The sequence below is a fragment of the Triturus cristatus genome, chromosome 8 (genome assembly GCF_964204655.1).
Source record: "Triturus cristatus chromosome 8, aTriCri1.1, whole genome shotgun sequence".
In the NCBI taxonomy this organism is placed as follows: domain Eukaryota; kingdom Metazoa; phylum Chordata; class Amphibia; order Caudata; family Salamandridae; genus Triturus; species Triturus cristatus.
Window position 1 is genome coordinate 1561728709 of NC_140591.1, and position 25738 is coordinate 1561754446.

Genomic DNA, 25738 nt, shown 5'->3' on the forward strand with positions numbered 1-25738 from the left:
CGGTCCAATCTATCTTTTGATCTCCCACTTCCCACTCCTTTTCTTTCAGTTTTTCATAAATGCCAGCAGGTAAAAGCACCTTTAATATCGTCATAATATCAGGAAAGGTGTACTCTCCCATCAGTAACATGTCTTTAATTTCTCGGTGGAAACCCGCTGGGTCTTTGTCATGACTAGGCACTACTTTCTTCATTTCTAGTAATTCCATTTTTGATATGGGTGTATAAACAAATACACGATGAAACTCATTATCATCGCCCTTTATCGGGTGCACCTCTCGTAAGGGATTCTGTCTATCCATGTAGTACAGTGTTCCTTCTTTGTTGGGGATCGAGAAAGGATCCGCATTTACTAAGAGAATGTACTGTTTACGTGACATTAATATTTCTTTAATTAACTTGTTACTGGATCCTCTCCATCTATTCGTGAGAAGTTCGGTTAACATATCAGGTAAGGGACCAGGATCAGCATGTTGGCTCTTATATTGTATAAGAAGTTGCTGGATCATATAAATCCCAGCTAAACATTGTTCGTCTGGACTGAGGTTCAAAAACGCGTGTGCTACTGTTACGTCACCATATTTACCGGGACTGTCCATCCAATGAACAGCTGCCCTTGCTAATTCTTGTTCGTCCATAGAATCGAGGAGGTGGTAACCCCTTCGTTCCCGGAGTATTTTATCTGCGGCTTGAAACAAACGCTCGGGAGATTTCATATTTATTATAGTCGGACGTGTAGAGTGTATCGGATCAGAAAAACCTCCGGTATTATTGCAGGACCTTCCTCTGCCCACATAGGCTATGGTGTCTGCCTGTCTTCCTGAATCTCCTGAGTCGGACTCTTCATTTTGTTCAAACTCGTCTGTTTCCAATCTCTCTGCATGTATGCGTTCTACTTCTTTCCTAATTTTTCGGCACATGGCTACTATACTTCCTTGTTTATCATGTTTTCCATCGGATATATTCTGACTCCATTTAGTGAGGATCTGCATTATTCCCGGGTCTACCCCCGGTCGGTCTTCATTTCTGATCACACAGTTTATGAAGAAACGTAACAATTCTCCCTGTATCTCAACTTTCTGATATTCCATAGCTCTGTTAATGCATTCAGGATCTTTCCCTGTTTGGACAAAATGATATATGTTATCTAAATGCGCGGCCATTCCTGGCAGCCTTCCTAAAAATAACGCAGCTCGTCTAATACGTAATGATGTTATAATCATTTCATCCCCTCTACCAGGCACCGGGTCATATCTGCAATCTACCATAAGATCCTTAAGCGTACGGTTATTTATGAGTTTGGGCGTACGTGCATGTGCTGATTCCTGGAAAGAAAATTTACTCCCTCTGGGTGGCGTAAAAGGAAGGCTAGTAGCACCTCCAGTAGCCCCCTCTGAGGTATCGAACGTGAAAGGATTCGTTGAACGTGCTACAGCCACTACAGGTGTAGACACGGCTGCGGAAACAGTTGCGGGGACAGATGCGGAAACAGATGTGCTTGCCGAAACTGGGGTCGTGACTTGTGTCGGAGCTTGCTGTGGTACCGGGACAGGAACTTGATCTTGACGTTGAGCCCCCCCAGCAGCCGATCTGTGCGGTGCGGGGTTAGCATATTCGGGAACTGTATCATCTAAATAGGAGGAAAGAAAAATATCTTCTGCGGTTCTAGGATGTCCTTTAGGATGTACTTTTATTGGAAACAATGGGGTTGGCAAGTCTTTAGGTATGGCCGTAGTGGCTTGAGGCAAACCTTCGGCCAGAAGGGGATACATCCCTTTCATAAGGGCATTTCTTTGTCTTTCTGTTTGTTCTACTTGTACTCGTGTACCTTCTTCAATCAACTGCTTCTCTCGAACCTTATTTGCACTTTCTTTACTTCTCTCTTCCTGTCTTAGCGCCTTTTCGGTGCGCCTATGTGACTCTTTACGCCATAATTCAATAGCGTCTTTCTGTGACTGTCTAGCTTTCCTCTTCCACAACTCTTCTTCTACTTTCATGATACAATCTGCATCCCAGGTCCCAGCTACGGGCCATCTCTGATTCTCTGGTAACTCTTTGGTGTAGTCCACCCATAGATCTAGAAATAATATGGCATCTAAGCCATGTTTATGGTACATGAAATGTCCTGGAGTGTCCCTAGGAGGAATAGGGACTGCCTCTTCAAGCACCCCTTTTCTAGTAGTAATCTGTCTCAACTTTGAAAAGAGCGGCATATTGACAACAGCTAACCTGGTACTTACTCTTGAACGGAACTGATCTGATACTTAATCTTGAACACACTTAGGACAAAAACACAATAATGAGCATAGCACAGTAAAACAATCATTCATACCACAATATGCAGAACATTAAGCACGTTAAAAATAAAACACTAAACATTTAAAACTGACCAACAATGATGACAGTCTGCATGACTAATCACCAAGCAGAATTCTTGATACTTCGGAATACTTGATATACGGCTAAACCGTACATATACACTGCTAAACAGTGCAGACCGGATTTGTGTACCCAAATCCGTCTTGACCGGCACAACCTATGTGCACGTCAACACGCCTCCCCGGCGATGGTACTCACCGAGTAGCTCACAACGAAAGGCCTCGGAGACTGGACTCGATTTCGGACATCGGACATCTGGACATCGGGGCTTCGGAAGACCTGGTGGGCCTCTGTGTACCTCGGATCTTGCTCTCTCAGCTAGGCTCTGGTCGGGATACCTTGCGCTTCTCACCGCCTCGTCTGGGTTGATCGCAGCCTCAGTCGCCCCCGCTTGACCGGAGGGAGCTACAGGAAATCCTGCTGGTACGCGTTATGGTCCGTCCAGCTGTGGCAGGAGACCGGGCCTGCAACGCACCGCCGGCGCGTGAGATGAGAAGGTGTCCCTATTCGGGCGCCATTATGTGGTAAATAAATTTCTGCTCATTACCAATCTGAATTTCATGCGAGAACTTTAACAAATAGCTCAGAATAATGAGAGGCAGAATCCGTGGTATAAGAGGTTTCTGAACGGGCTTTATTCCAAAATGGCCGACTCGAGTGGCGGCCTTCAGGTTCCGTCACCAAGAAGGTTCAGGAAGTGAAGTACGATTCTTTATTATTAGACATACACTTTTATAGTTATTACATTATAATGAAAACGAATGTAGGAGGCGTAACATTTGATAAGAAAAGTGACATAAACGAAACTAGGCGTAATAAGGAGTAAAAAGAAACATAATTGGTTAAAGTTATCAAATATAGGTGGATCTATAAGATAATACTTGGCATAGATGCGCGCGCAGCAGCATGACGTGTAATTGACGTGTAACTAGGGGGAGAAGGGGGCTTGACATTAACTCTACGTGTGGAGACGAAAAGTCTGGGGGGTCAAGTCAACCTAATCCCAAATCATATCTAACATCCTATGTTTAGAGAACTATGTTATCCACAAGGAAGGACTGAAGGACTTCGAACATAATCTATTCTATACTGACTGTGTGCGTACACAAATGTCTAAATGTCTATGTGAAATGCAAGAGGCAGAAAACTTTCCATGGCAACTGGACTATGAATTACTTGCAGGGGCGGCTCTTTGCTCGAGAGCTAAAGGAAATGTTTACCTACATCACTAGACAGGAATGCATCGGCTGAAGAGCAAAGGAGATAATTCGAAGGTGAAATACAGCTTCTTGGCAGACAGACTAAACTGGCCGAGGCAGGCACCGTTAGCTGCACAAGAAATAGGACAAAGTTCATGGATGCAGCTGCGAGCTCAAGCTGACGCTTGTCAGAGACAGAGAGCAGGGAAAGGCTTCGAGGACAGAATCGGGCCTACTTCGCCTGAACTGTGAAAATGGAGTAGCTAAGCCATATAAAGTCGGTGGCCTTTCCTATTTAGGAATTAACTATCCGGCCCATTGATAGCGGATCTGACAGAGAACATGTTGACGATGGACGCACATGTATTTGCGTCTTCGAAACTGGAACTGGAGAGAACATACATGTACTTGTAACATGCATATAGAACCGTTGGGGTCCAAGATAGGGGACATAACTGACCAGGGAAATCCACTTTTCCACAGGCTCTGGGGACCGCCCCTAGCTTCCTTGACCCGTAATAGATCTTCCCTCCAACAGCCTCTCTTGCAAGTCCTGTATTGTTGGTTTGTTGCCCCTGCCCCCCTTTCCACTGCCCTCCATAGTCTGTTGTGCTTCCACGGCCCTTCCTGCCTGCTCAGTGTGGTTAAATTGTTGCCTTTGCACCCTCCTACCTGCCTTCAATTTTCAGAGTCCGTGCCCCTGGCCTTTGCCTCTCAACAGTATCCTAATGAACAACTAGATTGCTAACATTCTATATTTATTACAAAAGTGTGGAACGCCTGACATCATCTTGATGTAATCAAAACTGTAATACCTAGAGCATTCCTTTAAAGATTACATATATGAGAGGGTCTTATTGGCATCAAAATTATGGTTAGTTCTCTAAAAGACTAAAATAAGGACATATTTTCTGAGTTTTCAAATAGCGACAAAGCACTTTTAAATTATTTGTTATCTTTATGTTTTTTTATCTAGTTGACAACTTGATTAAATGTTGCACTTAGGGGAGAGGATGTGGTGTTACTTCCAGAACTGCAGACTTTGCAACTGGGGAACCAGGTTGAAGTTTCTGCTTCAGCTCGACATTCTGTGATTCTGGTCAAATCACTTAGTCTCCCCATGTCTACAACCAAAATGAATTTGTTCTTGTGTGATGTAACCAATGCTCATGTAAAGCACTCCAATACCTGACAAGTCTGCACTATATAACACTGCAAAAACACAAAATAATAAGTGTTTTGCACACTTCTGTCATTGGGCTATATTTGGGCTATATCTGGGTGATTTTGGGCTACATTTGGGCTCTTTTGTCTCCGGTGGCCATCTTGGGAGATTTATTTGTTATGAAGTTTCCTAATTTCCTCATGTACTGCAGTCTCCTCAGTCGGAAATGCTTTCAGTTTTTTACTTTGATTCCATCATGAAGGTATTCAGATATGTCACACATTTGCCATGAATTCTGAATGTTAGCACTCTAGTTGCTCATTAGATCACTGTAGTAAAACTACTGTTCACCATGGAAGTCTGCTCCTGGTATTAAAAGTGCATGTTTCAGTCTGCATGTCAGAATTTTTTAATGAAATAGAAGAGGATTTGAGAAGTCACTCAAAATGTGCCCTCATTTTCTTTCTTCAGCATTAATCATAATTTCTATGGCAAAATGAACCCCCTCATTGTGTTCCTTTTTAAATTAAATGTTTTAAGTGTTACCAGTTTATTCCAATCAAGATGGCTTCAGGTGTGCCATACTTTTGTCATAATGAAGACAGTAAGTGCTCTAGTTGTTTTTAAGAACATTCTTGGACATTCTGTCATTGGGCTATACTTGGGCTACATCTGGGTGATATTTGGGCTACATTTGGGCTCTTTTGTCTCTGGTGGCCATCTTGGGAGACTTATTTGTTATGAAGTTTCCTAATTTCCTCATTTACTGCAGTCTCCTCAGTAGGAAATACTTTCAGTTTTTTACTTTGATTCCATCAAGAAGGCATTCAAATGTGTCACACATTTGCCATAAAATCAGAATGTTAGCACTCTTTTTGCTCATTAGATCACTGTAGTAAAGCTACTGCTCACCAGGGAAAACTGCTGCTGGTATTGAAAGTGCATGTTTCAGTCTGCATGCCAGGATTTGAGAAGTCACTCAAAATGCGCCCTAATTTTTCTTTCTGCAGCACTAATCATACTTTTTATGGAAAAATGAACCACCTCATTTTGTTCCTTTTTAAATTAAATGTTTTAAGAGTTACCACTTTAATCCAAGCAAGATGGCTTCAGGTGTGCCATACATTTATCATAAGTAGGACGGTTAGCTCTCTAGTAGTTCTTTGGAACACTCTGGAAAGCTGCAGTAGAACACAAAGGAATCAACTGACAGTCTCTGCCCTTGTTGGATGTACATGTTTTACTGAGAATGTCAGACTTCATTCTCACATGACTGAGAAAGATAATGTGAATTTACAGAAAATAAGCTCTCAGTTTAGCTTATAGATCACCTTCCAAACCTCTGTGGTAAAAGCATGAGAAAATATTTTTCTCTCAATCATGATATCCCAGCAGAAGGCTTTTTCACATGGTGAAATCACCTTAGAACATACCACAATTCCTAAAATGAGTATGGTACCATCAACAAATGATTTATAATGTAACTAAAGTGTTAAAATCTTCTATTAACTGCAATGCTTTTTAATGAGGTGCTATCATGTATATTGGTCCCAAAATGGCTGCCAACACTTCTTGGATGAAGTGCTGACAGCCAATCAGATCTCAGGATGAGATGTGTGGTTAGGCTCCGCCCACATATATATATTGATTTAAATGCTATTTTCTCAGGAACTACTGAACAGATTTACACCAGACCTACAAAAGGCACTTCCTTGACCTGAGGACTACCTCTCTGCCAAATTTCAAGTAACTCTGTTCAGCCGTTCGGGCTGTAGCTGTGTCTAAAGGTCCTATGGAAAAATGCATGGGAAAAACGCGTTTTGGGACCCCCCTTTTTTCTCAGCCCCCGCTTGACGAATCCCCCCGAGACTTTCAGGGTAGGAGCGGAGCGTAGCGCCCCACCTATTTTGAAAATTTCGCGAGGATTCATCGACCGGCGCCAAAGTTATTCCAAATAGAATGTTGCGGATTTCCTATGGAAACAGGGTCCTAACTATAACTATCTACTGGCGACCGCCAGTAGATAATATATATATATATATATATATATATATATATATATATATATATATATATATATATATATATATATATATATATATATCGCCAAGCGCTCTTCCAATCCGCGCTTTTCCTTCAGCAATGGCAAAAAGAGCACGGACCACGATTTTCTTAAAATACCGATTGATTTATTTCATGTCGGTTCACATCAACAAAACGGCAGGCATTACGCGTTTCATCCCTACAAGGGGACTTGATCACATGACGCTGAACTACCAATGGTATCTTGTTTTTAAAGGGGTTGGGCACTGTTTTTTTTAACTTTTTTTACCTTTGTTTGTGTTCAACATAAAGTGATTGGAACCTACATATTAAAAACATAGTGCTACATGTTCATTGCAATTTGCTATGTTTTGTTCGGCCAACGAATAAAAAATAAATATTTAGTATCATTATGAAGAGATAGATTAGCAGCACATAAACTTTCGCTTTCTGTTGTCTGCTAATTAACATACCAATGTCTGTATCAATACATTGTTCTGGATCCCACATATAAAGAATAATATATTCTTAACCAGTTATTACCTCATTAATGTTTAAGGTAATGGGCAAAATTTAAAAAAACAGAGAAAAAATATTCATAGATAAATAGATGAATACAGACATGGCTCTATATATACACATATTAAAATAAATATATAAATATATAAATATGTATAAATATTGGTATAAATTTATAAATATAACCATAAAAACAGTCATAAATACATAAATAAAGATGTTATAAAATCCATATTCATATGTAATGATAAAATCCAATATAAAATACATTACCATCTGTATAGCAATATAGACACACCCACTTATTACTAAGTGTGGAACCTCATTATTTTGATTAAAGAATAACAAGATAAATCCCTTCTTAAAGATTTATCAATACTTTTCTATTGTAGACTCGTCTTGTTTGTGCCTATATTGTCAATATCTGTATTCTGTTTATTACTTGCCCATTTATTGTTGGATCACTTACTATTCTGTTGTTTGTTCGAACCTTAATACTCTCTATAATCTCCTCAATCTTGACCCGCTTAAATGTATTGATCCAGTGAAGTTTTGTTTGAAAAAAGATGTGCTGGTGTAAAAACCGAAAAAACCCACAAACAAAAAGTATATACATATCTGTATGTATATATGTGCAAATTGTGCTGAAATTTAAAATGATAGTAAAAAAATGATAGTAAAAAAAGAGAGAAAATATATATATATATTGACTGAAAAAACCATAGGTTTCACACATGTTATAGTTAGCTGGACATTTCACTCGTACAAAACCATTGAAATTCCCCCGTTATAGTTAGTTCAGCTAACTATAACTCGCGCACCCGTAATCCACTGCTGATGACGTCACATCATCATCGGCAGCTCAGCCGAGCACTTCCTCTGCGGTGGAAGCTTCACCTTCTTCTGCTCCTCTGGACATTCACCCTCTGTTTGAGAGGGTGCATATACGTTGCAATACGTGTTATGCTCTTCTTGCTTTTGGGGAGACCAGCATTCCCCTAACAAGATACGGCAGCACACGTACGGCACCGTATAATTTTTGCCATTCTTTCCTTCCTCTGTCCCTCTATTAACACAATGGCTCTTTTTAGAGCCACCTAACATTTGAAAATTTTAATTTTTTTTTAATCGTTTTTTTTTTTAAATTTTCTCCGCCGTGCGCGCACGGTGCGCGCACCCCTTGTGTTTTTAAATAGAATAAAATGTTTTTTTCACCCTTCATGGTCCTTCAGAGATCTCCTGTCAAAAGGTAGGGGGTCAGGAACTCTGTACCCTGACCCCTTTTCACGTTCTCCACCTTTTTTTTAAAGTGAAACACACTTTTTTGTTATTTGCATATTTTAAACCCTTTCTAAATGAATTCTACCCCCAACATGACTTCTGCCTGCTAGCATAGCATTAGATCATGTAACAATTGTGTGTGCAGAGACATCAGAAGTTCAGCACATAATGTTTCTAATCCAAAGAGCAAGAGTACATTTCACAGATGAAGGGAACAGAGTCTTCCTCTTGATCTTTAGACACTGGATCGATACTTACTTATAGGTACCAAAAAAAACTCAATTAACACAATGGCTCTTTTTAGAGCCAACCAACACCCAAACACTTAAACTTTTTTTTTAATTCTATTTTTTTGTCGCATCTCTATGCTTCCCCTGTGCAGGCCTACAAACTGCAGCCCTGCGCCAGAGCAGGCTCCCTTGCACCATGGTACAAGGATGCCTGCATGGTGGGGAGATTGTTCTTGTGCAGGAAGGGACACCTTCCTGCACAAAAACAATCACAAGAGGCTTTTTCCTCTTTCAATGCGTGCTGTAGAATGGAGGACGCACTAAAAGAGGAAAAAACGAGGAGAAATAAAAACATTTCTCCTCGTTGTGCCTCGCAACACCACCTCTAGGGTGGCTTAGCATTCACATGCATCTCCAGAGTTACGATTTCTCGTAAACCTGGAGATGTCTCTAGTTCTTTGTATGTTGCATGGGAACACCCAAAACAACACCCATGGAATGCCCCTTCAACACACAGTGCTGCGTGTGAAGTGGCTGTATTTACGAGGAGAGGAAAAGTCACGTAGGGTGGCTTTTCCTCTCCTTGTAAATATGAAGGAGCTCCCTGCGCCACCTGTACGTTATAAAAAGTTACGTAGTGGTGGCACAGAGGCCTTGTTAATCTGCCCCAGAGATGTAATGGAAATTAAGGGTAAGACAGACAAAGGGAGAGAGACAGAATCAGACACAGAGAGCAAGGAACTGAGAAGGAGTAAGGCAGTTAGAATGACTGAGACACATGGAGACAGGGAGAGATACATGTTTGAAAAAGTAGTGATGGAGGCAGTAAACCTAGGGGAGTAGTAGAGAAGGAGTGAGGGAGTTACGAAACAGCAGTAAAGGAAGAAGACAGAGAGAAGGGGAATGAGAAAAGCAGAGTAAGGAGAAGTGGAAAAAAGGGAGCATGAAAGTGAAGGGGTGAGAAATACAGATATTTCAAACTTACCTGACCAACAAAATAACTTAATTATAAATAAATGGTTTGTTTTAATTGCTAGAAAAAAGGATTAATTTTCCTAAATGTTCTTTCTCGATCTGAAAAAAAAGAAAAAAGTATTAATATTTAACAATACATTTTAGAATACAGTACACATATTTTAATATTTCACAAAGTAATGTTTTGCCCTTTTTTGCTGTTTTCAGAATATATTGAATTTCACTGCAAATTGTGAAGCCAATGGCATTCATCACTTAACAGTGGGAAAAAAAATTAACAATCTGAAAGATTATTTTAAAAAAGCCCTGAATCTCTTCTCAGTAAAACATACCTTGATAGAAATGTAACATATATAATAAAAATATCTTCTAAGAGCAATAACTATTTGCAATAAATAACGTCTGTAAATCTTGTTGCTTTAGCACATACACCAAAATAATATCTGTCAAAGAAGTCCACAAGAGAAATTTTTACCTTTCCATGAGGCAAAATGGTAATTTTTAAATTCTTTTTTGGAGAAATAACCATTGGTAATCCAATAAAATCGAAATAATGGTTTGTTCAGATGCTGCAATTTGTATCTAAAATTTTGGTTTTAGAAAATTTAAGTAGGAATTAGGTAATTCTGCAGGCAAACGTTGCTTGAAAATCAATTGAGAATCATTACAGAGTGTCCAGCCTTTTTTACATTTTACATAAACTGTGTAATGACCAGAAGTTATAGAAGGTCCATCATGGAAAATTATTGCAACTGCAACAACATTTTTTCCAGATATTGATAATTGATGTCCTGGAAACTTCTTTATTAAAGTGTCCAATTTTGTACCATCAGCTCTACAACGTTGCATCATTAAAATTACATACTGTCCATATTTATTTAAAAATAACGTTGATAACATGTCTGATTTACATTGAGAACATTCCATGTTGTGATTGGCATCTTTAACTAATTTACTAAAAGTCACTGATTTACTCTCTGGTAATGTTAAATATATGAACCTTTCAGAATCAACATTAGAGCTGCATGTGTTCAAACAGTTTTCACAACTATGTTCCCATTTATAAGAGAGACCAAACATATTTTCTATTTCTACCCCTTCATCTTCCAGTACCATAAGCATATACATCAAGAATTACGGTGCATCTTGCTGGACATCAATTGTTTCAATATTTTTTTTCAAATCCAATGGCAAATAGACAACTCTTTCTTTTAAACCTCTTTGTAAATCCGAAGGAGGTAATTTGCCTGTTTTGGGCTCCATACGAACTATAGTCTGAAATGGATGGACACATTGAATGAGTATAGACTCATACGTATTTAAATCACTAAGTTCTGCAGGAATATCAACCAATTCTAAATTATTATGTACAGCTCTAGCTGGCATTATATTTTCTTCTAACTTGTTATAACAGTATTTACAAATACGGTGATATTTACCCAAATCAAAACAATTTTCCAGAAATACATATGTAGCAAAATCCATCCACTTAGTATTATTTTCTGTTTCACTTTTTTTATAGAGATCAACATACCTAGAATACAAGCTGCCCCTTTCCTACGAATGCAAGTCTTACAGAACAAGAGCAAAATGAATTAAATCTCTGACAACAAATTCCTCTGTGCATACAGACTCATGGTGTGATTCTAGGCAGAAAACGATTTTTCTTTGGTAATTTCAAAGCACATTTACTACTGTGGTTTTAGAAGTGATAATTACTGCAAGAGCCTGACACATTTTCCTTATAGTTTAGAGAGGCAGAAAAGAGCACATGTCCTAACAGCTACTTGAGAGCATGAGCATGTGGAACCTGGGTGAGTGATTAGACTAGAGCAAAGGAAATGAGTCTTGGTGATGTTGAATGTGGTAGTGTAACACACTACTCTCTAAAATACCACACAGTGCTGAATACTTAGCATGGGAGTGCAGCAGAAGCTACTGCCTGTGTGCCAAGAGTGTGTTTCTGGAGACTGTGTATTTTCAGGTGTAAGAGAGATCTGCATGGACGCTTGCAGAACTGCATGAAGACTGCACAGATGTATGTAAGAGTACATGTGGGGTAAGGGTTAATTGTAGTTTTGAACATGTTGGATCTACCTCAGCCATGGCAGGTGTGGAGGGAAAATCTACCCTGTTGTTTTCAAATGTGTTAGCATTTGCCTCTCATTTGTGAGATAGTGATATCTGCTGAATGCAAACCATCAGATTTAAAGAATACAAGCTGCCCCTTTCCTACGAATGCAAGTCTTACAGAACCAGACCAACACAAATTAAATCTCTGACAACAAATTCCTGTGTGCACACAGACTCATGGTATGATTCTAGGCAGAAAACGATTTTTCATTGGCAATTTCAAAGCACATTTACTGCAGTGGCTTTGCAAGTGATAATTACTGTAAGAGCCTGACACATTTTCCTTATAGTTTAGAGAGGCAGAAAAGAGCACATGTCCTAACAGCTACTTGAGAGCATGAGCATGTTGAACCTGGGTGAGTGATTAGACTAGAGCAAAGGAAATGAGTCTTGGTGATGTTGAATGTGGTAGCGTAACACACTACTCTCTAAAATACCACACAGTGCTGAATACTTAGCATGGTAGTGCAGCAGAAGCTACTGCCTGTGTGCTAAGAGTGTGTTTCTGGAGACTGTGTATTGTCAGGTGTAAGAGAGATCTGCATGGACGCTTGCAGAACTGCATGAAGACTGCACAGATGTATGTAAGAGTACATGTGGGGTAAAGGTCAATTGCAGTTTTGAACATGTTGGATCTACCTCAGCCATGGCAGGTGTGGAAGGAAAATCTACCCTGTTGTTTTCAAATGTGTTAGCATTTGCCTCTCATTTGTGAGATAGTGATTTCTGCTGAATGCACACCATCACAGTTAAAGAACACAAGCTGCCCCTTTCCTACGAATGCAAGTCTTACAGAACCAGACCAACACAAATTAAATCTCTGACAACAAATTCCTGTGTGCACACAGACTCATGGTGTGATTCTAGGCAGAAAACGATTTTTCATATGCAATTTCAAAGCACATTTACTGCAGTGGTTTTGCAAGTGATAATTACTGTAAGAGCCTGACACATTTTCCTTATAGTTTAGAGAGGCAGAAAAGAGGACATGTCCTAACAGCTACTTGAGAGCATGAGCATGTGGAACCTGGGTGAGTGATTAGGCTAGAGCAAAGGAAATGAGTCTTGGTGATGTTGAATGTGGTAGCGTAACACACTGCTCTTTAAAATACCACACAGTGCAAACCATCACAGTTCAAGAAAACAAGCTGCCCCTTTCCTACGAATGCAAGTCTTACAGAACCAGACCAACACTTTTTAAATCTCTGACAACAAATTCCTGTGTGCACACAGACTCATGGTGTGATTCTAGGCAGAAAACGATTTTTCATATGCAATTTCAAAGCACATTTACTGCTTTGGTTTTGCAAGTGATAATTACTGTAAGAGTCTGACTCATTTTCCTTATAGTTTAGAGAGGCAGAAAAGAGCACATGTCCTAACAGCTACTTGAGAGCATGAGCATGTGGAACCTGGGTGAGTGATTAGACTAGAGCACAGGAAATCAGCATTGGTGATGTTGAATGTGGTAGCGTTACACACTACTCTCTAAAATACCACACAGTGCTGGATACTTAGCATGGGAGTGCAGCAGAAGCAACTGCCTGTGTGTTAAGAGCGTGCTTCTGAAGACTGTGTATTGTCAGGTACAAGAGAGATCTGCATGGACGCTTGCAGAACTGCATGAAGACTGCACAGATGTATGTAAGAGTACATGTGGGGTAAGGGTTAATTGCAGTTTTGAACATGTAGGATCTACCTCACCCACGGCAGGTGTAAAAGGAAAATCTACCATGTTGTTTTCAAATGTGTTAGCATTTGCCTCTCATTTGTCAGATAGTGATTTCTGCTGAATGCAAACCATCACAGTTCAAGAATACAAGCTGCCCCTTTCCTACGAATGCAAGTCTTACAGAACAAGAGTAAAACAAATTAAATCTCTGACAACAAATTCCTCTGTGCACACAGACTCATGGTGTGATTCTAGGCAGAAAACTATTTTTCTTTGGTAATTTCAAAGCAGATTTACTACTGTGGTTTTAGAAGTGATAATTACTGTAAGAGCCTGACACATTTTCCTTACAGTTTAGAGAGGCAGAAAAGAGCACATGTCCTAACAGCTACTTGAGAGCATGAGCATGTGGAACCTGGGTGAGTGATTAGACTAGAGCAAAGGAAATGAGCCTTAGTGACATTAAATGTGTTAGCTTTACACACTGCTATCTGAAATACCACACAGTGCAAACCATCACAGTTCAAGGAAACAAGCTGCCCCTTTCATACGAATGCAAGTCTTACAGAACCAGACCACCACAAATTAAATCTCTAACAACAAATTCCTGTGTGCACACAGATTCATGGTGTGATTCTAGGCAGAAAACAATATTCCTGGGTGATACCAGTACACCTTTACTTATGGTGAAGACATACTCCATAATATCTGACAAGTTCAAGGCAGTTAAATATCTTCCAAAACATAAAATGTAAAACACAACTTTAAAACAAGAATCTCATTTCTATTTTTTATAGCATAATGCACCTCATACATCCCCTCTCAAATTCATAGCTCACCTTTAAAAGTAGTTACTTGAGGAAGAAATGTGGCACTCACACAGCAGATTATCAGAGCCAGAATCTCTGAACTGTACACCTCTCAGCAGAACCAGTAAATGGCAATGTTTCCCTCTCTTTTTTCACACATATACATGTTAACTTCAAATCACAGTGCTTCCCACATTTTTTCAAATGGAAACGCACATTTCTATTGGTTGCAAATTCCAACCCTTTCCAAATGAACCCTACCCCCCACATGACTTCTGCCTCCTACCATAGCAACAGGTCATGGAACACTGGTGTGAGCAGAGAGGTCAGAGGTTCAGCACACAATGTTTCTAATCCAAAGAGCAAGAGTGCTTGACTTTTCAAACCTAACAGCAAATCCAAAGTAATGTTCTGTGGGAACACATTTTTCTGAACCAATACAAAACATGCTTTTAAAAATTTAAACATACAGCCTAGTTTTTAGTGTTGAATGGTCTGAAACAGCCAATGAGTACTTTTTATTTAAATAAAAGTATGTAAGCCTCCATTTTACAACTATCTTTCTTTTCATATTGCCATTCTACTGAAAGACACCTTCTGAGTGCATCCAGATCTCCTTGAAAGATGTTCACAGTGTGGATTGTAGGTCATAGCTATGTCTTCTGGAGTGAAAAGTATGCAGAAAAAAGAGGTATTTTCAAAGACCTTGCTTTGCCAAATGTAGACATTAAATGGATTGGTCAGAGAGGGTTAAAGTGGCACCAATTAATGCCCTTGGTGAAATCTGTTCTACATCTCCCACAACCTGACCTTATAATTGTGCACTGTGGTGGAAATGACCTAGGCACTTTAACTGGGGTAGATCTGGAAATGCTTGTTATGGACACCTTTGTGCAATTGATGTCACTTTTTCCACAAACTACCTTTGTATATTCTAATATATGCCAAAGGCAAAAGTGTAACTGGTCCAACCAATATTGTCCACAGATTGACAAAGCAAGAAAGCACGTCAATAAGCCTGTTTCTGCTTTCCTCAGAGACTATGGTATGGGTTCTATATACCACAACAACTTGCGTTACAACATGCAAGGCATTTATAGAGGAGACGGTGTTCATTTCACAGATGAAGGCAACAGAGTCTTCCTCCTGAACTTTAGACTCTGCATCGGTACTTACTTGTAGGTACAAAAAAACACTCAATTAACACAACGGCTCTTTTTAGAGCCAACCAACATCTAAACACTTATACTTGATGTTTTAATCTATTTTTTGTATGTTTTTTTTGCCACCGTGCGCGCACCATGAGCGCACCCCGCGATATTTTTTTAATTTTTCTTTTTTTTTTTTGACATAAGAGGTCTTTCATGGTCCCTCTGACAAGGCCTAGGGGGTCAGGGACTCTCTACCCTGCCCCCTTTTCACGTTATACACTTGTGTTTTTAACTCTCTTCTACCTCTAAAACTCAACATGGCGGCTGGGGGTGGGGGGTGCCCCGTGATTTTTTGAAAAAAAATAAAATGTTTTTTTTCACCCTTAACGGTCCTTCATTGACCCCATGACAAAGGCTAGGGGGTCAGGAACTCTCTACCCTGCCCCCTTTTCACGTTCTCCACCTTTCTTTTTCCCTGTCACACATACAACACACAAAATGGCGGCCGACACTTCCTGATTTCGACCGATTCGAATGTTGACTGTCATGAATCCACCAATCAGAATTACGCTCGCGCACGTTAGGGTGCGCGCACGGTGCGCGGACGGTGCGCAGCTATAGATATGTATGTGCTTTTAACTGCAATTTTCTCAGGAACTACTGAACAGATTGACTCCATAAATGCAAAAGGCACATGCCTGACCTGAGGACTACCTCTTTGCCAAATTTCATTTAATTCTGTTCAGCCGTTCGGGCTGTACCTTCGACTAAAGGTCCTATGGGAAAATGCATGGGGAAAACGCGTTTTGGGACCCCCCTTTTTTCTCGGCCCCCGCTTGACGAATCACCCCGAGACTTTCAGGGTAGGAGCTGAGCGGAGCGCCCTATTAGTTTTGAAAATTTCGCGAGGATTCGTCAACCGGCGCCAAAGTTATTCAAAATAGAATTTTGAGATTTCCTATGGAAACACGGTCCTAACTATAACTATCTACTGGCGACCGCCAGTAGTTAATATAGAAACAAATATATTTGACTATAGCCTTTATGTTTATGTTGCGACGACAATCGTTTATTTGATTACTCTAGTTGTTTCAGTTAGTCCAAATGTTTAGCATGTTTAAGTATTGCTAGGTATCACAATTTAAATCAGGTCTTCAGTAGGGAAAAGTATGAAATTAGCACCGTCACGTACTACCTGACCATAATAGACTGACATGAAGCTCCTCCGAGCTATTCAGTCAGTTAGGGTGTTTGGTATCCAAGTTTAAGATATAGTACATTTCCAATATTCTAAGAGATTTTTCCCTATCCCCGCCTCTTTTGTTCTTAGGGACTGAGTCAATGAGGAAGTAACTGAGATCTTTAGGGCTACTCTCATGTTTCTCTTGGAAGTGACTTGCTACTGGGTATGCCTGGTCATGGTTCTTAATGGCACAAATGTGTTGGAGTATTCTTTTATGCCCTGGTAAGATGGTACTCACAATATATCTTAATTTACAAGGGCACTCCAACACATATATCACATGATCCGTCTTACAGTTTAGAACTTTGGTAATCTCATTGTTAGGTCCACCAAACGGTGTAGAATAATTGGTTGTAGAGACCCCATGTTGGAAGGCTTTGCACACCTTACATTTGAAAAATCCCTGTCTTTGTGCCAGCCAGGATCCCTTGGCTGGTATACCACACGGATCATTGTCTACCAACACATCCCTCATTGATACACCCCTTCTATATGTTATAACTGGGCGTTTGGGGACCATTTTTCCTATTATAGGGTCTTGTCTGATGAGGTACCAATTTTTATTAATGATTTTCCTTACTGCTCCCTCCCAACGGTTATATTCAAAAATGAATCTAAAATTATTTGAAACTTCGTCTGAGGTGCTGTATTTAGGTGTTTGGTCTATCAATATCCCTCTGTCAACCTGATTACATTTGATTAAGGCTTTTTGTAAACATTTGTTGCTGTAACCTCGTTCCTTGAATCTGCCTATGCATTCCTGATGAGCTGTCTTTAGGGTTTCGCCATTACTGCAAATACGCTTAATCCGCAGAAGCTCACCATAAGGAATGCTTTGTATGAGGTGATTGGGGTAGGCACTACTGGCATGTAGAATTGAATTTTCTGCCGTTGGTTTTCTATGTAGTTTAGTTTCCACTTTGCCCTGGTCTATGTACACCTCAACATCTAGAAATATTACCCTCGTGCTACTGATGCTGGCAGTAAATTTAAGGTTTAAATCATTGATGTTGAGCAAATCAATGAAATCACTTGCCTCCTTTTCCGTGCCCTCCCATACCAAAAACAGGTTGTCAATGAACCTCCACCAACATTTAATATTGTTTTCAAATGTTTCATTGTATTTGGTCATGAGTATATATATATGTGTAAATAACCCTGCCTTCCTTAGACCCAAATTCTGGGGGGACTGCACAGACCCCCCCAGCCCCACCCAGGGAGCACCATCTCCCAATGGCAAATATTTTATTAATTTGAGGGGGCCCGCGAGGCCCCACCACAGCCTGGGGGACCACCACCTCCAGGGCTATTAATTATTGAAGTGTGGGGGGGCTTATTCAGCCCCCCTGCAGCATCAGGACCACCACCTCCCGGGGCAATGAATATTAGAAAAGCAGGGGCCCATGCCCCCCGCAGCCCAGGGGGCTGTCACCTCCCCAGGGCTCAAATAATATAATGGAGGGGGTCGGTTGCAGGACCCCGGTCCCAGGGACTGCCACCTTCCCAGGGCAATGACTAATACAAATTAAGGGGTTCACACAAGGCCCCCCAGCAGTCCCAGGGAACACAACCTCCCCAGGGCTCAAATAATGTAATGAAGGGGGTTTGTTGGGGAACCCCTGGGACCACTACCTCCCTGGAGCCAAAGAGGAGATGGGAGGGGGACAATTTGCAAAGAAAAGGTCAGTTTTCACAGGAACAATGTGATGTGTCCAGGTTGTGTTTTGGCCTGTTTCTCGTCACGGGCACTAGGCCTACCCAGACAAGTGAGGTACCATTAATATTGGGAAACTTTAGAGAATGCAGGGTGGGTGGAAGTTTGTGGATCCACGCAGATGCCAGAACTTTCTATCACAGAAATGTGAGAAATATGTGTTTTTTTACGTAGTTTGAGGTTTGCATGTGATTCTGGGTAACAGAACCTGATGAGAGCCACACAATACCCCCCCGTCCTGGATTTCGAGGTGCACCTTGGCGATTTATTCTAAATACTAAAATTCTGTATTGAATTGCGCTGTGGTAGTGGGTGCATTTACACACAAAATCAATGAAGAAATCTCATTGTATTTATATTGATTCGGAATAGTGGGTCAGGTGCTGGATCTTGATGGGATATACTGCCCAGTTTGTTTATTTTTCTGTACACGAAAAAACCACATCACAACTTTCACAACGAAAGGCAAAAACTGCGAAGCAAAACAAATTCCGGCGATAAGCCGTGTTAGCACCAGGGATTTTACACCTGCTTTCTGCTAGTGTTAAGCAGGATGACTACCTGCAGCATGAAAGGGAACACAGCCAAGAGCCACACCGGAACACCCACAGGTGCATAGAGTCAATGAGCATGATACACAGATACCCATGAGGGTCACAACACTCATTGTAATAACCCCAGGACTGCCAACGCCCCCCATACCCGCATCTGAGTTGTGTGTCCATGTGGTCATTGTGTTAGCATGATGGGCACGGGCCCTGTGTGCTGTCTTCAGCGGATGTTACCATGTCACCTCAGCGTTGGCAGTGTTCCTGGACATGTAGCTATGCATGCATCATCTTCCATGCACAAGCGGCGTGTGCTGCTCTGGCGCATACAGGTCAGTGCAGGGGTGTGCCTATCCGGCAAGCGGAATGGGGTGTCTCGGACATGTCCGTGTGCAGGAAGTACGGAAAGTGTGTCTCTGTGTTCTGGTGTGGCAGTCGATGTTGTAAAGTGGCATGCACCACCTCCAAAGAGCAGTGTCACGGTGTGGTTTGAATGCCGCAGGACATACAAGCATAGGCATTACAATGGTGTGCCGTAGGAGTGCACGGGATACAACAGCACAGCGCACAAAAGTGTGGGGCTCATGAGAGGAAGGAGCAGCTGTTTGGCAACGTAACACATAGTGAACCCACCCATGTGCCACGTGCTGGGCATCTCATCCATGTTGACCAGGGTCGCAGACATCCCACAACACCCACGACCGGCCTCTGTACACATCCTGCATGAATGCTGCGGGAGAAGTTACTGTAGGGATGAAAGGTTCTTTGGCTGAGCTATCTTGTGCTAGCACATCTGCAGCTCCGAGAAGGAACTTGCAAGTGGCCTGTCCCCCTGACAGATACGATAATATTTGCATCTGTCTCCCATACTTTGCACTGCCCGATTTGAGAACAACGAGTACACATCCCACACTCAAAAGTCCTTCGTCGTAGTTAGCATGCGTGAAGTTGCCTTCACATGTACTACCACCACTACCGTGCCCTGCACCCATTGCACACAGACCCGGCTCATTGAACCAAGATGTGCCATATCATCCACACGACTGGCACACGGCAAGCCAGTGCAGTTACAAGCATAGCCACTGACAGCCCAAACACATGGTCGACTTCATTCACATCCACCTATACCTTGCACGTCTGCTGCACGTCCTGGGTGCACTGCCTTTGGCAGTGCTGCGGTCCACTTACCGGCTGAGCTTCCGCATTGCGTACGTCACCTGCGTTCTACCTGTGTTGCAATGTCGCACGTGCCTATCCAAGTGGTGCATGGACATGTGCCTCTACAACGTGTGGGTAGCTGACATGGATTATGACAGATGTGTGCACCCCCTGTTGGCACACAACCATGAGTGTCCTGCTGATGCCCGTTTATGGTATGCATGGATGTTTGGCATGCATGTTTGGAACTGGGCCTGGGAGATTGCACGTGTCGTAGTATGCAGTGAGCAAATTGACCCACTCCCTGATTCTGCTTTGGTGCACATTGGGTACAGTGGTTGGAGTCGGCACATCTGTCCCGGTCAGCTGATGGATTATGTTGACAACATGTCAAATATTGGGGCCAACCAACACTTATTAGAGATAGTGGCTTACGCAGCTGCACTCGCGTTCATGGACGAGTGACAAGGTACCTGCAACCACGACTCGATGTGCCACATTTCACGTGTCCCGCTGCATCATTGCATGTTGTGCATCTGGTCACATGTCCCAAGATGACAGTGGACATGGCTCTATTGGCATTGACTCATGTCCAAGGTGCAGACAACCAACGATGCTTGAAACTGACGTGTGTTGGTGATGGACTACCCCGAGGTGAACATGGACGTTTTCCTACATTTCTTATTCAGGCATGCTGCTGCATTTGTCTGCATATTGTGTCACTACTCTTGGCCGTACTGACACACACTTTTTCTTATAAAGTTTCTACATTTTCACTTGTCTCCATATGTGTTGTGTCTTCATTTGTATGCCAATGTGTGTGTCACGGACTCTCTGGCTGCCTGCCATACGTGAATTGCTACCCCATCTAGACTGTGGGTTTGTACTTATGCGTTCTCATGTGCCTGTTTCGTACTGACGCTTTTGGACGTTTATTCGCCACAGGCGTGTGCATTTGTTTCCTATGTTCCATTGTGCGAATATTTGTGTTTGGAGAACATTGTGTTGGATGTTGGTGTGCTCTGCTTTCTATGTGTGTGTGCTGCATTGTGTGTGAGATGTCCCTTCATATGAGGTTTTGTTCACCCTTCTCCCTTTCAGGCACTGTGGTTTTCGCTTCTGTGCTTGTTCAGTGGTGTGATGTTGGCGGGTTGTGTGACTTGTGCTCCTTGTTGGTGTGATTCATTTTGGCCATGGTTTGTCTTTAGTTGTGCTGTACTTAATTGTGCATGTGTGCTATTGTGCCGATCTTCCCCTGTCCCCCCACTCCCTGCTTGTTACTCTTCCTGGTGCTGTTGTGTCTGTAATTTTGTTGCTCCACACATAAATACATGTAAAGAACAAATTAGAATAGTTCCTTGATTCTTTTAGATTGCAAAACTTCTCTCTACTGGTTATTTTTGAATTTTCCATATAAATTTTTTTTTAAATATTCAAGGACACATAGAAGTCAAAAGTGCAATGTATTCTATCAACACACTTTCTAGAACATTCTACAACACGTGCAGGTTAAAAGTTCATAATTTTTTTTTAAATCTAACGATATTTTTTTGCAACATTTTCTCGAACATTTAACGGCACGTGTAGGCTAAAGTTCACGATTGTTTTAAGTTCGAACAGTGCCTTTCAAATGCAAGTAGCAGGTGTGGTTGAGTTGAGCAAATTTTATCCTATGATATGTACTCCACGTTTAAACTGCTTTTTCTTAACCTATCACAAAGATGCTTTTCCACAAAACGAACATGCACTCTACTTTTAAAAAACAATGCTTTTCATCACCCAATCAGTTAGCGTTTTGTACGGGAAAGAAAAAGTAGTTCCCCATCTTTAAATATATCTCTTATTCTATGAACGGACTGCATGAGCTACAGACATCTATACATACCTCCCAGCCATAGCTTCAAAATGCTGGTGTGGATCGTAGGACATAGCTATGTTTTCTGGTGCAAGAGGTATGCAGAACAGAGACGTATTGACTTAGACCTAGTTTTACAAAATGTGGACATTAAATGGTTTGCACAGAGAGGATTGAAGTGGCACCAATTGTTGCCTTTGGTTAAAACCTGTTTGCATCTCCAACACCCTAACCTCATGATTTTGCACTGTGGTGGAAACGACCTAGGCACTTTGACTGGCATAGGTTTGGAAATGTTTATGAAGGACACCTTTAGACAACTGATGTTCCTTTTTCCGCAAACTGTCTTTGTATATTCCAATATATGCCAAAGACAGAAGTGGAAATGGTCAAACTAAGTTTGTCCTCAGATTGAAAAATCTAGGAAGAATGTGAACAAAGCTGTGTCTGCATACCTCAGAGACCATAGAATGGGGTCCATCTACAACAACAACATACGTTTTGATATGGCTCATATCTACAGAAGTGATGGAGTACACTTCACAGATCATTGAAATCGAGTTTTTCTGAATAACCTGAAGCTGTGCATCCGCACTTATATGTAGCTCCAACTAATAAACACAAGGGCTCTTTTTAGAGCCATCTTATAATCCCAATATCAGTTTGCAGACTAACAGCTACGATCCAGCTACAACAGGGAGACCTGCGGGCCGTCGGGCAGATTCGCAGAGGGAGAGCTGAGGCCTGGGGCCTCGCCTCGCACAAGGAGAGCTACAGGCCGTCCGCTCGCAAACCCACAGCAGCGTGCTGGCTCGCAGAGAGAGAGTTCGGGTTTAACTCGCAAAGGGACAGCAACGGGCCAACTGCCCTGCTAGCAGAGACACCCCTATTACCTAATGGACTGGCTCGCACATGTACAGCTGCGGACCCGACGGCTAACAGACGCACAGCTGCGAGCCGAGAGACTGGTACTGTTTTACGGTTTATAGCAGCACAGTGGTGTTTGTGTACTGTAGTGGATTGTGCTGCGGGTAGTGTTTTAGGATTTAGAGTAGTGCAGTCTGTTTGTGTAGTGTTTGAAGGTTCGTGCTGGAAATAGTGTTTTAGGATTTAGGGTAGTGCAGTGGTGTTTCGGTAGTTTAGCGGATCGTGCCGACAGACTGACTCACAGAGCTCCGAGCTGACGCACTGGCTTGTAAAGGCATAGCCGCGATCTGCTGATGTAGGGAGAGGCAGCGTGAAAAGGGTCACACAGACACAGATACCAGTGTTGCCTCGCAGAGGTAAAACTACGAACCCAATGGCTTCAACACGGACAGATGCGAGCTGACAGACTGAATCACAAACGGGCTGCCAACACTTCCTAGTTTCAACAGTTCACAGCCAATAGGCCACAAGCTCGTGCTCGTAACGCCTCAGTCAATCAGATGTCAGAATTCTCAAATGTCAATATCTGTAAAATTTGATATTTCCCAAAAACTACTGAACGGATTTACACCATTTAAATAAAAGTGTGCTTTCGGAACCATCACCTTTCTCCCTGATAAATTTGGCGTAATTCCGTTCAGCAGTTTCACCTGTAGTCTTCTCTAAAGTTTTGTATGGAAATTGCATGGAGAAAACACGTTTTGTGACCACTTTTTTTCTCAACCCCCCCTAGACCAATAACCCCAAACTTTCAATATAGGAGCTGATCAAAAAAGAGAGAGTTTTTGGATATTTTCATAAACCTTTGGCAAACGACGCCAAAGTTATAAGCACATGCAGAGCTCCAAGAGGGGGGCCGCTCAACACCCCTCCCAACATGACTGAAGCCCCGGAGCTGCGGGGACCACAGCAGGCCCCCGCAGCCCCAGCAAGCCCCGCTAATATTTTTTAACAAACGCCCCGGGACCTACCCACCAGGGGACCTCATTAAAATAGAACGCGGGAACCCGCGACCCCAGCGCCAATTGCGCCAACTTTTTTTTAAATTCAAAATGCTTTTTTGGGCCCTGGGGGTCCTTTTGGGACTCCCCCAACATGCCTAAGGGGACAGGGTGTTTCTACACTGCCCCCTTCTCTTGTTTTATATCTTTGTTTCTCTGTTTTCTGGAGACTTGCTTCTACCGAGTCACAAGATGGCTGCCAACACTTCCTGGTTTGGAGTGCTGGAAGCCAATCACAGTGAAGCTAATTTCTCTACAACTACTAAACAGATTTATACCATTTAAAAAAAAGGTTGCTTTCTGACCCACGGTTACAGAGGGTGAGGACGTGGCATGAGAGGAGAAGAAAGCAACATCGCAACATCAGTAAGAGATGTCGACAGCTCAGTTGGAAAAAGAACTAGGGGCCAGCAGAAAACAAAATAAACATCAAAAGAACCTTTCAATTGGAAATTGATGTACTTTCTCTTGGCCTGTCTTTCTGTCCCACTACAAACTTCAATTGCACACAAAGTTGGATTGACCTATTTCAATTAATTCGCAAGCTAAAACTTAAAAAATGGTTTGCAACGAAAGTAACTGATTACAATGAAAGAATACCTTGTGCACTCAGTATTTTGAATATTGATGACATCGAATTGTTACATGATACGCATCAGTTACAGGGTGATGAACACTTGATAGATGATCCTTACCTTAACTTAATCAATGACAACATCCAACTCGATTTCTGCTATACTAGTGGATTTAAACCCAAATCTATCTTCCTCCCCCAGATATCTAATGATGCGATTGATGTCTTTGAGAAGGGAGTAATACACGAATTTGAAAAAGTTCGTAGAAAAAAGTATTTTAAAAATATTTTCAATAAGCACAATCTTAGTCAAGACCAATTTGATGCAATCCAATCTTTGAAAAATGATAACAACATCATAATCAAAAAATCTGACAATGGTGGTAACGTGGTGGTTCTAACAAAGGAGATGTACCTACAAGAGGGACATTGCCAACTTAATGACAGGGACAACTACGAATTCACCAACAAAACGAAATATGAACAAGCAAATAAAGAATATCAAGAACTTCTGGGAGAATGGAAGGAACGAGGGTTGCTTGAGCAGGAGGAATATGATTTCCTCAACTGTAGGCACCCGAAACTTCCAGATTTCTATCTACTCCCAAAACTGCATAAAAATGAGAACAATCCCCCTGGAAGACCTATTGTATCTTCAAGGGGCAGTTGCTTAGAAAACACCTCACGTTATGTGGATTTCTATTTGCAACCGCTTGTTCAAAAACTCCCGTCATTCATAAAAGACTTGAGTGATTTCTTAAGATTAATTGATCAGGTTAAATGGGAGGACAAGTTTCTTTTAATGACTCTTGATGTCACAAGCCTGTATACCTGTATCCCTCATGAGGCGGGGATCAGAGCTTGCCGTCATTTCCTTTGGCACAGATCAATTTCACATCTATTGCATACTGAAATGATCATTGACATGATGTATAGGTGCCTCACACAAAACTTCTTCATTTTTGATAAGGCCATATACTGTCAGATACTCGGAACTGCGATGGGGACCTGCTTTGCTCCCAGCTTTGCGGGATTGTATCTCGGTTGGTGGGAGGAGCAGGTCGCCACCGCTCTCCCCTTGTACAAAGAATGTATGGTTACATGTGCAAGATATATAGATGACATCTTTGTGGTCTGGAATGGCAGCATTGAGCAAGCTAATC